Raw genomic sequence first — 13,418 nt, forward strand, 5'->3', positions numbered from 1 at the left:
ATGCCCAGGTGAGCTTCACATGTTTCCTTCACAACATTTCGGCACGTTTGGCGCCTGTTCGCACCACTGGAGACGGGCTCAGTTTATCAAGGTGTTAATTTTATGTTCGCCATAGTGCGAGTTAATTCTTTTAAAGCGTCTCCTGCAGGGACAAACAGGACAAACAGGCCACGGTTGCACTCCCGACTCTACTTCAAATAGAAAATAACAATTTCTAGGTTAAAATGGTTTAAAAAAGGCAAGGCTAATTCCCTCTCCCTGTTCTTTGGCACCTCCAGAGAAGAAGCTGGAAACACTTGTAGCGGTATAAAACCACACGTGATCGTGTCTTCGACAACCCCCTGGGTTAAAGAATTTGTTTTTTCCTCGGTTTTGTGATCTATCTTGACCCCGAGATCACGCTAGCAGCTGCTTCTGTCATTCTCACGGTGTCAGATATGTGTGCGCCTGTGCGCTTGTGCGCGCGTGCACGTGTGTGCACTGTAGCTTTTTGTTTCTGGACACAAAGGAAGAAAAATCAGCGGTTGCAGGTTTGTAGTTTGAAGCCACTGACCAGCTGGCTGCCGGCTGCATATTCGACACACACGTGCTGGTTGGTGCCAGATGTTCCGGCTTCCTGAGACTTTCAGGGCACAGTTTAAAATTTAAAAAAAAAGAGACCTCGAAAAGTTAAGGAAGTTTAGCGGCCTGAGTAAAACGTGTTTGTGAACTGGCAGCAAATGCATCCAACCGCCCCTCCCAGGAGGTAACCAGGTGGGAGGGTGTGTTACCGGCGTGCCACGACACCCCTGAACACACACTTAACCCCTGACACTCCCCAGTGTTCATACACTCTGTCATCACAGCGCCTGGCTGCTGATGACCCGAGCACTAACACATGCTGTGCACAACTTAACCTCTGCACCCCCTGACGGAAAAAACATCATCAGGACTGTGGAGGGGGGGTCGGCGCAGGAGAGGGGAGGGAGGGAGATCCCTGAACTCAACTCTCTTTTATTGTTTTGAGCCAAAACCACCCTAATAATCATTTATTTTCTTAAACTTGTCCCTTTATCTCACATTTTCTTGGACTTTTTCCTGGCGGCAGAACTGCCACCTGTGGCGGGAAATGCTAATTTAGCCAACTTTTGTGCTAAGAAGAGTTTGGAAATGTACGTACAAATGTATTCTCAGTTATGTAAATAGAAAAAAGGACTAAAATTTGTTTGCAATTAATCACAAACTCCTGATGTGGCGTCACCTGCCGCACAAAAACAGAGCCTGGTGGGGGCGGCCATTTTGTTTCGGTGACATCATTTGCAGCCAGAGTCTGCAGAAGGAGCAGCTTAAGACTCTTTTTTTAATCTCCCCTCTTTCTAGACACCAGTGTCAAACACTTAGGAGAGTAAAGTCCCAGGAGAGAAACAGGCCCGACTTTACGAGGGCTCACATGATGCGTGAGAGAAGATGAGAGGGACGTGGAAGACAATATCTGCAGTGTGTGAGAAGTGGAACAGAGTGTGTGAATTCCAGCCTGCATGTGTTCCTCTGAAGAGAAGACAAGACAGTGGCGGGGATCAGAGGGAGAGAGCTGCAGGAGCGAAGCCACGCTGGAATTTCTCGGAAAGATCGGAGAAGCGAAGAAAAACAAGGGCAGGAGGGAGAAGCCCGCGATGCGTTTGGGTGTCGCTGCCGCAGCGGGAAATTTGAGTTTGGCAGCAACGCTGGTGCCGTGATGCGTTACGATGCCGCGGACGGTTGCGGGGCGAGCAGGTGACGTTATGGAGCGCTGATTGCGAGCGCACACAGGAAAGCACTGAAAACATTAGCGGTTCAAACGGACTTCCCAGCAGGGCCCATTTCCTCCTAATCTCTCCCGACAGTCGCTTGGACCGACGAGCAGACATCTGTCGGCAGAACTGCGCTCATGTGGATTTACTTGTGTCCGCACCGGGGCTCCGCTGGAGGACGTTCAGTGAGGAAAGTTCAGCCGCTTTCCCCCTTTTTTTTTTTCTGGGTCACGGGAAGAAAATTCTTCTTGTGTTTGGAATTCGGCGCGATCCGATGACACAATGTGTGTGTGCAGGCCGGGAACAGCAGGCCGCGTCCTGTCGCTCTCTGCACCCTATTATTATTATTATTTTCTTTTACAGCTTCATATTGTAAACATTTAAACTACTCTGTCTTTAAATTTCATTCTTCTGAACGTGCTTGCACAGCTAATCTGAGCCGCGGCCTCCGATGGTTCCCAGTTTTGTCTCCTGATCCGACCCGGAGCGGAACATCGGGCACCGCTGGGCTGCATGTCCGACGTGTGAAGGAAACAAATGCAAGAACCCCCGTTTTAGCATGTTCTCTGCGTTTGTGCCCCGGTCGGGGTCACGTGGAGCCGCTCTCCTCCAGTGTTTCCTCGGATTTGATCCGAAGCGCTGCGGCGGCTCTGGGAGCGAACGGCTCCTAATTGAATAAATCAGTTAGCATTTTTTACGACGTGGTCACCGCATCTGGAGGATATTAGAGCAGAACACGGTCGGACTGTTGTGATGTGGGCGTCCAAACGAAGCCGCGGCTCCAGGCTCTTTCACTCCCGGCAGCTCTCGGCAGCGGCGTGTTCGGCCGCCAGGGGGCGCTGCTCTGCGTGAACCGCTCTTTCGGCCAGTAAAAAGCGTGTTGTGTTGGGTCGTGTGGGTGAACGTGTGAGGCCGGTTCACATCAGCAGTGACCTCAGCCAGCGAAGCTCTGCAGCAGCTCCGTCTGTGGGTGTGTCGCTGGAGTGACAGAAAAGGAAGTGCAGCGTTCCAGAGGGACTGACACGGACCAGGAAGGAGACGCAGACGGAAATGAGGGCTGAAGATTTTATTCTGAAGGATCGGACCTGCTCGAGAGGTCTGAGTGGTGATGGTTGGGTTTGTTTTTGAGCAGAGGTTTGTGATGGGAAAGGGTGTGTGTGTGTGTGTGTGGGGGGGGGGGGGGGGGTGTCGGGTCCATCTGGCTCCTGTGAGGGACGCTTCTTCACGGTGCCTCAGCCTGATTCATGGATGCTGGACAGCCTCAGCTGCTGCCTCCCACCCAAACCACACACACACACACACACACACACACCAATTTCTAAAAACGGTTTTTCACTTTAACAAGCTAAATTGGGGTCCAAGCACATCAGATGTAAATAGTTACACTACTAACAGTGTTTTTTCTCCTAAAATAACACTTTTTCTTTCTTTTTTGGCAGATAATCCCCCCCCCCCACACACACACACACACCTCCCCCACCCATCCACATACACACAATCGTGTAGTCAACCTGGATTTTTAAACCTCTAAATCTTGCGTGTGCAGCCTTTTATGGTCCTTAAAGCAACTCTCAGCTCAGTTTTGCTGCCAGCTCCAAACCGAACCGAACGCTTTGTGTGACCGTTTCTATAGAAGGCGTCACGTGGCGGCCGTTTGTGCGCTCCACGGTGAGTCCGACCGCGTTTGCTGAGAAGGTTTCTGGCTGCATTTCACAACAAACTGCTGTGCTGCATTACACTTTTGATTTCAGCCAGCAGACATTTGATGCTGGGCGATGAATTATTAAATTATAGAGTATGCAGGGACATGTCTGAGTGTGCGGACGGTGTTGGCGTGCATGCATGTGGCACTGACATTTCCTGGGCACTCGGGTCTGATGCTGGGTGGGTGGTGGGTGGTGGGTTTACAGCACTGACTCAAGCTTAAAGCTGCAAGATTGACGATTTGATGACCTGTGGCACATGTTGCTCATTTCTGGTTTAGCCTTGTTGATTCTTGGCCACTAGGGGGAGCTGCAAACATACAATAAACTAGGAAGCTGTGTTTCATTGCTGCAGACAAAACTGTGTACAGTTTTCATCTAAATCATTAATTTGATTCACATAAGGCAAAAATGGAAGCTTTGTAATAAATAACGCGACAAATGCGTAAATACTAAAGTTACAAGCGCGGTTTTTAGCAGTCAAACTATAAGCAGAGGCAGCGGGTTAACTGTGACAGATAGTTCGCCCTCAGATCCCCGGAGCAGGTCAGGGTTTCAGCGGGCTTTGAAAAGTGTGTGTTGGCAACAATGAATGGTTTCCTAAAGACCGTCATCATCCTTGTCTGCCTGGTTTAACTTAGACAGACTGTGACTGATTTCAACTCGCAGTGAACCCATATGATCCCAGTTTACAGGCCGTGTTCACGGGGAGGAGAGGCCTTTATGTGCTGCTGAGCCTTTTAGTGCAGGCAAACAGCAAAAACAAATAGTTCTCCAGGTATTCTTAAGAGGAATTTCTCTTTAAAATTCTACACATGCACCAGAATTCTTTTATTTTCCTGAAATTAGGCGCATGTTCTGCACCCGGACCAGTTTGGAATTATCCCTCCATAAACATCTGTGGTTGCTCCTAATCAAGTCCGTAAACATTTCCATGGATTTGTCCGCTGACCAGAGCAGTGTGCCACGATTCTAGTTCCACACAGAACCGTCTGAAATACGGCCGTATTGACACATCTAGGGGGGATTTAGCTTTCATCCGTCCAATAAATCTGATTCCCATGAAGGCAGACTTCTGAAGACCAAACTAAACCACGATATATATCAAATTAAAGACTGCAAACAAATCTCAACCTTCAACTTTGAGGGGGGAGATTTATGCTCATCAGCAACAGAAAAACTGAAATAATTCTGACGTGCGGACCAAAGTTGTGACCGTTGTGATCACATGTGATTCCAATTTAGTCACGCAGACGTCGATTCTTCAGTGGAGCGCAAACTTTTACGTTTCAGTTTCCAATCAAGGTTTTCTCCACTTTCTTCAGGCAGATTTGTTAAATATTAAATAGATGCTTGTTTTGATCTGGCGGCAGGAGTTTGATGTAATTTATTTCAGTGCACACGTACACAATGAAAAGCTTTTTTTTGTTGTTCTATTTGTTCGTGTTTATTGATACAAAATTGAAGATATTCGCGAGGAAATTGGATTATTGTACTTTTGGGCGCTTAGCAGACATTTTTAAATTGAATTCTGTTACAAAACAGCCGCATTAAAACCGGATCTTTGTCACATATGTGCTGCTGAACACTGACCTCTGCTGGACACTTGTAGTACTCAACATCAAGCATCGATACATTTCCTGCGTAAAACCTTTTCGTTGTTATTGTCTTGAAACCTGATAATTTAGGCAGAATAATTGAGAACACATGTAGATTAGTTCCATATCCACACCGCCAGGTTGTTGTGGAGATTTATTACAACACTTTTATAATGTTGGAGTTGGAACGTGTCTCGTTCTTTAAGGTTCAGTGAACATCTGACTTCCATTTTTCATAACCATTGATGGTATAACATGTATGTAATTGTTCTTTTTACTTTTTCAGACACCCATGGTCCACTGGCAGTAAAACCCCACAGCACCGTGCTGCCACCCTGACAGTGTTGTTGGGGTTAAAGGTCACATTTAAGCCGCTAGACTTTTATCCGGATGCTCTTGAAGTTTTTGCCGACAGAAACCTCATCTAACCAGAAATATCATCTAGTCTGACGTCACAGAGAAATGAATGTTGTGAGTATTATTATTTTATCTTTTAAATATCCAGGTTGAAACAAAACACTGTGGTTTTGCTGCACATTTCCCTGACATGGGGTGACTGTTTTGGCGGGCAAACCCCCCCCCCCCCCCCCCCCCAAACACACACACACACACACACACACACACACACACACACACACACACACACACACACACATCCCTCTCAGCATCTCTGCTGCCGCTGACGTTGAGTGCAGGTTTATACCTGTTTGGCCCAGCAGGTGGCAGTAGCGACCTTCCGCTGGTTGGGGCTGATGAACCGATTAACCCCCGTTCTTACCCCACAGAGAATCCCAAAGTCCCAGCAATGTGACAGACACGAGCCTGTCTCGTTCTGGTTCAGGTCCGGACGCTGTGCTGCACGACTATGGGATGATTGTGTATCTGCACATGCATCTCTGATTGTATCTGCATAATGGTTGGGACATGGACGAAGGGCCCAGGTTCTCTTCCTTCTCCTCCTCTCTCGAAGCGATCGAACCCTCCTCTCTGCATCAGCAGGACGGCCTTGAATGCGCGTGGCTGCAGCCCCCGGGGCTCTGCCACCCTGCACAGACTGCTAATGCCTTACCTGCTCCTCATTAGAATGTCCCGTCTGAGTGCAACCATCTGCTGCCGATGCTCCGCAAACTTTCTGCCAGCCGTTTGATGTCGGCGAGGAGCTCGGCGACCCTCTTGCAGCGTCCCAGCGCCAGACTTAAAAAGGCCTTTATCGCTTTGTAGTTCCTTCTTCTGACAACGCGGCTCCGTCCAGATCCAGGACGGCACAGTGGAGTGATGACTGCAAATGACATCATTTAAGATTCCAAAGACAGAAGATAAAAAGCCAAATATTGTTTTCCACCACCAGCGAGAGGCTTGGCTCCAGTTTCAGGATTAATGGTCTTAAATTGGACAACATTCAGGCCAATTAGATATAAGTGAATGTGGCTGGGTATTGATTTCTGCCCTTCCCACCCTGCTCAGACCACCACATTCTTCCTATTAGCATCTTTTAAAAAAAAGAAAAGAAATACTAATACAAAATAAGAATTCTAAGATTCTGTGACCTTGAGAAAGGGGGTAAAGCTCCAGATACAGCCAAGAGGCAGAGTGGGGGTGGAGCCAATGTACCAAAAACAGGCTTATTTTTCCAGGACAGAGTAAATAATGTCTCCGATGGTGAATCTGCCGTGCGGTTATCGGGACCCCAGGGACTGTTTCAGGGTTCCGACACGTCTGACAACGATGAATCTATCACTGCTTCTCCTCCTTCTCTCCTCCTTCTCCTTCTCCTTCTCTGCCTCTGCCTGCTCCCACTCCAGCGGTTCATGTCGGAATCCTTCCTCCAGCGGGCTGGGACGAGTACTGCTGACCCACTTTAACTGACAGGAAGTAGAATCCGAGCGATGGAAACTACACAAGGAGGAAAGGAAGGAAGGAAGGAGGGAAGGAAGGAGGGATGTCACCACACTCCTCCTCCTCTCATATCCCTCATGTGTAAATATTTTTACAGCGCCACTCATCACACGTCCTGCTGACAGACACACACACACACACACACACTTTATCATCCTCTAGTCACTCACTCAAATATTCATCATATTCACCCCCCCCCCCCCCCCCCACACACACACACACACACACACACACACTCGGGCTCCTGTGGCCCTTCATGTGTCCCTCCGTCCACACCAGCATGTTTGGTGAAGGTGGATGTGTTTTAGTTCCTAAAATGATGACATGAAAATGATGTCATGCCTCCTGATGTCCTTGAAAGCCTGGAAGATGGTGCCCCCACTGACCCCTCCCCCCCTCCATGGTTCCCCCCCTTTTTAAACGTCAGAGCCAGAACTGAGCCCGGGGTCGTGTTCAGAAAATGTTTCCACGACTCAACAAAAAGAGAACAAAGTATTTCAGTCATCTTTCTTCTCTGAGAAGATTCAGGTTAGGGCGCTGAACCTGAACCCCCCCCCCCCCCCAGCTCCCCCCCCCCCACCATGAATATTTGATGGAAGAGACTAAATCCGCTGCTGCGAGCGCTGGAAACGTGTGACAGCTGAAAAAACTCCGAGGAGAGCGGCTTACAGAAGCCATCTCGCAGTAAAACTGGGGGGGGGGGGGGACGTCTGGGAGCGTGAATTTGTAGAAGCGTGGCTGGGTCAACCGGGCGGAAGCTGTGGTGCACGCGTGCGCGTTTCAGAGGCGAGTGAAAGCCAACATGGAGGTAAAAAGAGCGTTTATTCTGTCAGGCGCCGCCGTTTTTGGATCATGCAGAACTGCTCCGAAGCCTTTGAAACGGGACACCCCCGAGGAGCAGAGCCGCGTGATTGTGAGCCGCCTCCGTGACAAAACGCTCCAGAACACGCAGGCGCGTGCACGCCGTGCGCTGGCAGGCCCATTGAAATATTGATGGAGGCTCTCTCGCGACTCTAATGAAAAATCGTCTCCTCCGATAAATGTTTCATCCCGCACATGCAGCATCACCTGCCCATTTTTAACAGATGAGACGGTTCGCTGTAGCAACACAAACACCCCCCAGCCCAGGGGGCAGAGAGGGGGGGCTGGGGGAGACTTTCAAACAGAAAGGGAACCGTTCCCTGCTACGCTCTCCGCATAAGCAAGTTGCCACTTAATCACGGGCAAATTCGCAAATCCGGCCGCGGTTTGTTTACTGCAATAACCGAGCGTCACTTGTAATTTACTCAACTTGTCCTCCGAGTTCTTGGCACGTAATCAGACACAAGTGCTACAAACGCATCTGTCCTGTTCGGAAGGGCGTTCAGAAAAACACAGGTGATGGTTTTAACACCTGAAATGCCATTTTTGGCCATTGGGTGACCGCTCCTCATGGCGTCCAGTTGGCATCAGATAGCATTAGCAAGAGCTAATTTACCGTCTTAGTTGGGGAACAGCTAAAAAGGTTCGGAGTTTTCTGGCCCACAGCTTCTGCAGGATCGTCCCAGGCTGCACTGGAGGCGCTGCCTGGCTCCTCTCCTCCAGGGGGCGCCATTGCTGTGCCACTGCTCGCTGATGACTACCAGGCACGCGGTCCAAGAACGGCCCAGTTCTGGTTTCTTCCTCCTTCCTGCATGTGAAACAGCCTTTCTAAAGATGGGATCTTGCTCCCTTTGGCTCCGATTTCTCTCCTGTCATTGTCTGTGAATGATTTACAGGCTGACTCAACATCTGGAGGCAGTCGATCAGGCAGAAAATCCGTACGAGCAGCGTGGCGTGTATGAAACGTGCGTGTTTCCCATCAGCGCTGGCCTCCAACATGCTAACCCACTTTGTGCCCTGGGTTAAGCTATGCGGAGCAGCATCTGCCATTCAGCCCCCACCACCTGCTCGCCTATATTTGGAGACTTCACATGCTATATATAAATATATATATGTATATATATGGATCTGGCATGCCTCATGTCATCTGTGAAGCCGCGCTGAGTTTACACACCAGCGCTTTGAGCAGCACAGGAGTGCGACACAACGTAAAAATGGGGGGTTTTGCCCGCCAAAACAGACGGTTGGAAACAGGAAGTGGCGCTGCAGGAACGCCGCCGTATTTCCATCCACCTCGCGTTTCCTTCTTGCAAACCAAAAATGCAGCAGCAGCCAGTTTGATTGACAGGTCGGACGCATTAAGCGGCGTTGCGTTAAACTGCATCTGCCTGATTAAGATGGCGAGGCGATTGTGCCGCTGTGTCTTCGCGGCGCCGCCATCTCCTCATTGTTACTGAAGGAAAACCCATTAAAGCGGCGCTCCGAGTCGGGACGCTGCCAATAGATTCCGCTGACATCGCCCTCGCCACAGCGGCCCCTCGCCGGTCTCGTGCCGAATGATGGAAATGTTGGACTTCCTCCGACTCGGCAGCGTTTTAACACAATGCGGGAGGTGAAAGGGCCAAATTGAAATGATAAAACAGCTGATTTTTGAGACAATGGTGTCAGGACGGAGCGTTGTGGGAGCGGCCCACCGGAATATCGCTCCACGGCAGGAGGCTAGCTGGAGCATCGCGGCTAAACGGGCTAGCTCACGGCCAGCAATCAGCGTCACCCCCGGAAGGTCGACGGGAACGGCCCCCGTTTTCGTCCTGGCTGGAGGGACTGATTCTGCCACATCCTTCAGGGTTCTGGCTGGTCTCTGCTGTCGTGTTCCGACCCAGAGTCGTTTGGATGGTGTCGTTTCCAGCACCGGGCTTCTGACCAAGACAAACAACCACCAGCGAGTTCAGACACGATGAAGTGAAGCAGTTTGTGGGAGAAACTGAAACTCCAAAACGTCGGGTAAGATGCACAGAGGAAATGATCTGGTTATAGTGGGAGGGGGGATAAATGAACTGGTTATACTGGGACATATTGGGAGAGCTGATAAAATACCAGTTAAGAGAGGTAGGTACTGGTTTTAGTGGGTTTTAGAGTGTTTCTGCCTCAGTCGAGGCACCAAAGCATGTTTTTTTTTTTAGATTAAAACATTTTTCCTATACATTAACTCCTTTATTTCCTGTCCAGTAAAACCCAGTAAACCCAGTTGGGTTTACTGGGTTTGGGTAAACCCAATCACTTGGGTTCTGCCCTTAATCACTGCCGAGCTGAGCTTTTTAATCTGTCCTCATGTTGGCACCAGAGCGGCGTCACATGTTCTACCAGTCCTCAAATGTCAGCCGGTCCCAGCCTGCAGGGCTCCGCTCGTGTTGGAGGTGTTACAGATGACCGATCCGTGCGCCACCCGACCCGGAATGGCCTCCCGGGAGGTGACAATTGGAAAACAAGGTGAGATGGAAAAGAAACACCGACAGATGGGAAGATGATGAACTTTTGCGAGTGAAAGAACGAGAGTCAGACCTGACCTCATTTCCCCCGGAGGCCGTTTGGAAGAACAACAGTGAGAGTTCAACACTGATAATTGGATAAATGGGTTTGGATTCATTAATTACAGTTCGTTTGGGACATTTTGCCAGCTTCCTTTAGTCTTTCTTAATGATTCCCAAAAGACACCAAACACTGTTTATTTCTTTCAACACCAATGTCCCTTTAACCATCCAATGACCACAAAAGCCCATATTAAACAGGACTGGCCCTGTACCTGCTTTGGCCCAATAGGAAGTCGGGTCAAAGGTCGTCACCGGGCAGAGTTTGCCCAGCTGTGTGGGGTAAAGGTCCAAATGTACTGGAAATGAGCCTTTTGTCCAGCCTCCTTCCTGTCCTAGAGCGGCCCGCCAGGTCACTACTCGCTCAGAAGGGGGTGAGCGGCCGACACTTGTCCTGTGACGATCTGCGAGTCGACGCCAGCCGGTGGGGGGGCGACGCAGCATCGGGGGTTTTAGTGCTCTCAGGTTTGCTTGAGGAGGAAGCCACCAGTGCAGATGAAACCCTTCTTCTACCTCTAAATTACTGCACAAACACCGTAAAGCAGGCGTGACAGTCCTGTTGATGCTAACTCTGTTGATGCTAACAGGTAGCATAGCAGGCTTGGCAGATACACAAGCAGGGGGGGCCCACGGGGGGGGGGGCCCACAGGGTACCGCCGCGGGCGCCTCGCGGCATTCACAGCACCGCTGTAATGAGGGTGTGATTGATCGGAAGCACAATAGGAGCGCATGTTCTCAGAGCGGCGCACAGGCGGCTGGCACTGCTGAATTAAATGCCCCGGGGGGGGGGGGGGGGGGGGGGGGGGCTGCCACCCAGACTGAAGGTTTGCATTAACCATAGAACGTAGTTCACCTGGCAGGACAATAATCGAGGGGTGCGTTTATATCACTGCCTGTTGGGGAGAGCGATCCTGACTTCCTCTTCCTGGTCACCATCGGCAGCGCGATGCATTCGAGGACAGACGGAATCCAAATAGGCGCCTGCTATAAACCGCAGGAATGCTGAAGGTTCCCTATCGCTGGAGCGGGAGGAGCAGCATCTGAACCGATTCACGAGCAGCATCCAGGAACGTCGTGTTATAGCGCTTTAATGAGGACGTTTGGACGTCTCCATCTTTCTCCAAAACCTGAGGAAGAAGGATGATTGCAGCCTCTTTTATGATCTCAATCTTTCTAATTGGCCCTATAGTTCGCGGGCTAATGTAATGAAGGTGGGCGGGCTAGCATAATCACTGACAGGACCACAATAGGCTCCTGGCAGGGCCCGGCTCCGGGCCCCCGCCTCACTATTTCATTTCCAACTCAGTCATCACTTAAGCAAATTAATTGGCCGCTGATGCGTCAGCGTGGTGATATTTCACACTTTTTTTTTTTTTTTTTTTAAATCCACCGTCGTAAATGTTGCTCCTTCGCTCGGCTTCACGCTGCGCTGCTAACCATTTACTCAGAGTTGTGTACTTTCTCAAAACACACCTGTGGCAGGATGGAGCTGGATTTACCAGTAAATCAAGAGGAATTAGGAGGTCCGATCCGGCCTCGGCACCACCCCTGTTTATCAAACAGTTGCATCGATCCGTAATTCAGCGTTCACTCTAGGCTAACGGGCTAGCGCGAGCGGGGCGAGAGCTGGCCCCGACCTCAGATGATGACTCGCACATAATCAATGCCTGATAATACGGCTGCCGTCCCAGTTATTGACGAGCGGAGCGACGCCGTCCCTTCACAGATGGGTCTATTAAATCGCCGTCCTGGCCTCACGCAGCGCGGGGTTAGAGCAGTTCGGGCTCTCCGGGGAAGCCAGAGGTGAAAGGACGACTGAAGCTGGGATTTAGGGCCTCGAGGGGCAGTGGAAGGGGGGGGGGGGGTGACTTTATAGATTGTGGCGTATTGATTCACCACCTGTTGGATTTACAGTTGCAGTTTTATCAGGGAGCTTCTCTTTCTAGCACAGCTTCAATAATTATGCACTTAGAGTGTTTTTCGTGCTTTTATTTTGAAACTCTGGGTGATTCCGCTTTTCATTGCTCACTTTCACACACCTGAGTGTCAGGTATGATTCAAAATCCAAGCAAAATGACAAGAAAGTGACATTTTAAACAAAGCGATTATCAAATAGTGCCCAACTAGTAGATATTTCCGGATATTGTAGCTCACTTTCCGGAGTGTTTATCTAATTGCATCTGTCATGATTTACTAAGCACTTTATGCTAATTAGCCACCAGCGACTTTGCACGAGCGCGTGACTTTGCATGTTAGCATATTGTCACGGACGCCGTTAATCTCCGCGGTGCCACACATTTCAGCGGCATTTAATGATTCACGCCGACCCGAGCTGTGATGTCATCTCCATCATCCGACATGTCGGCCACTAATTAACTCGATGTGATAAGAAGCGCAGGCGAGCGGGCGATCAATCTGGTGCGCGCAGTCGTGAGTGTAAATGTTTAGATGTGCAGCGGCGTTACTTCCCATGTTAACGTGCATCCATTAGCCTATCTGGACTCCCCGTGACCTGCTGGGCCTTTATCAGTGGGAGACGCTGCACCTGGATTCCGTGTGTGTGTGTGTGTGTGTGTGTGTGTGTGTGTGTGTGAATTTTCCTCTGTCGCAGGTCAGATTGGGAGACGGCGGGAGGGTGATGGGATCATGACATGATAGTCACACACACACGCACACACACACACACACACACACACACACACACACACACACACACACACACACACACACACACACACACACACACCCTCGCCCTCCTCCAAGGAATGCCATTTTTCAGCCCGTGTCTGACTTCCCTGTTTGAATTAGAGCCGGCCTCGATAGTTGATGTTTATCCAAGGCCACGGGATCAAGGAAACTTAATGTAGTGGGAACTGATGAAGAAAAGAAGGAAAATAAGGAAGAACAAAAGAGACCAGCGGTGGAGCGAGTGTGTGACAGTGTGTGACAGTGTGTGATAGTGTGTGATGTGACGTGAGTGATGTGAAGACATAAAAGAACGGA

Source organism: Takifugu rubripes, chromosome 11, assembly GCF_901000725.2.
Source record: "Takifugu rubripes chromosome 11, fTakRub1.2, whole genome shotgun sequence".
In the NCBI taxonomy this organism is placed as follows: domain Eukaryota; kingdom Metazoa; phylum Chordata; class Actinopteri; order Tetraodontiformes; family Tetraodontidae; genus Takifugu; species Takifugu rubripes.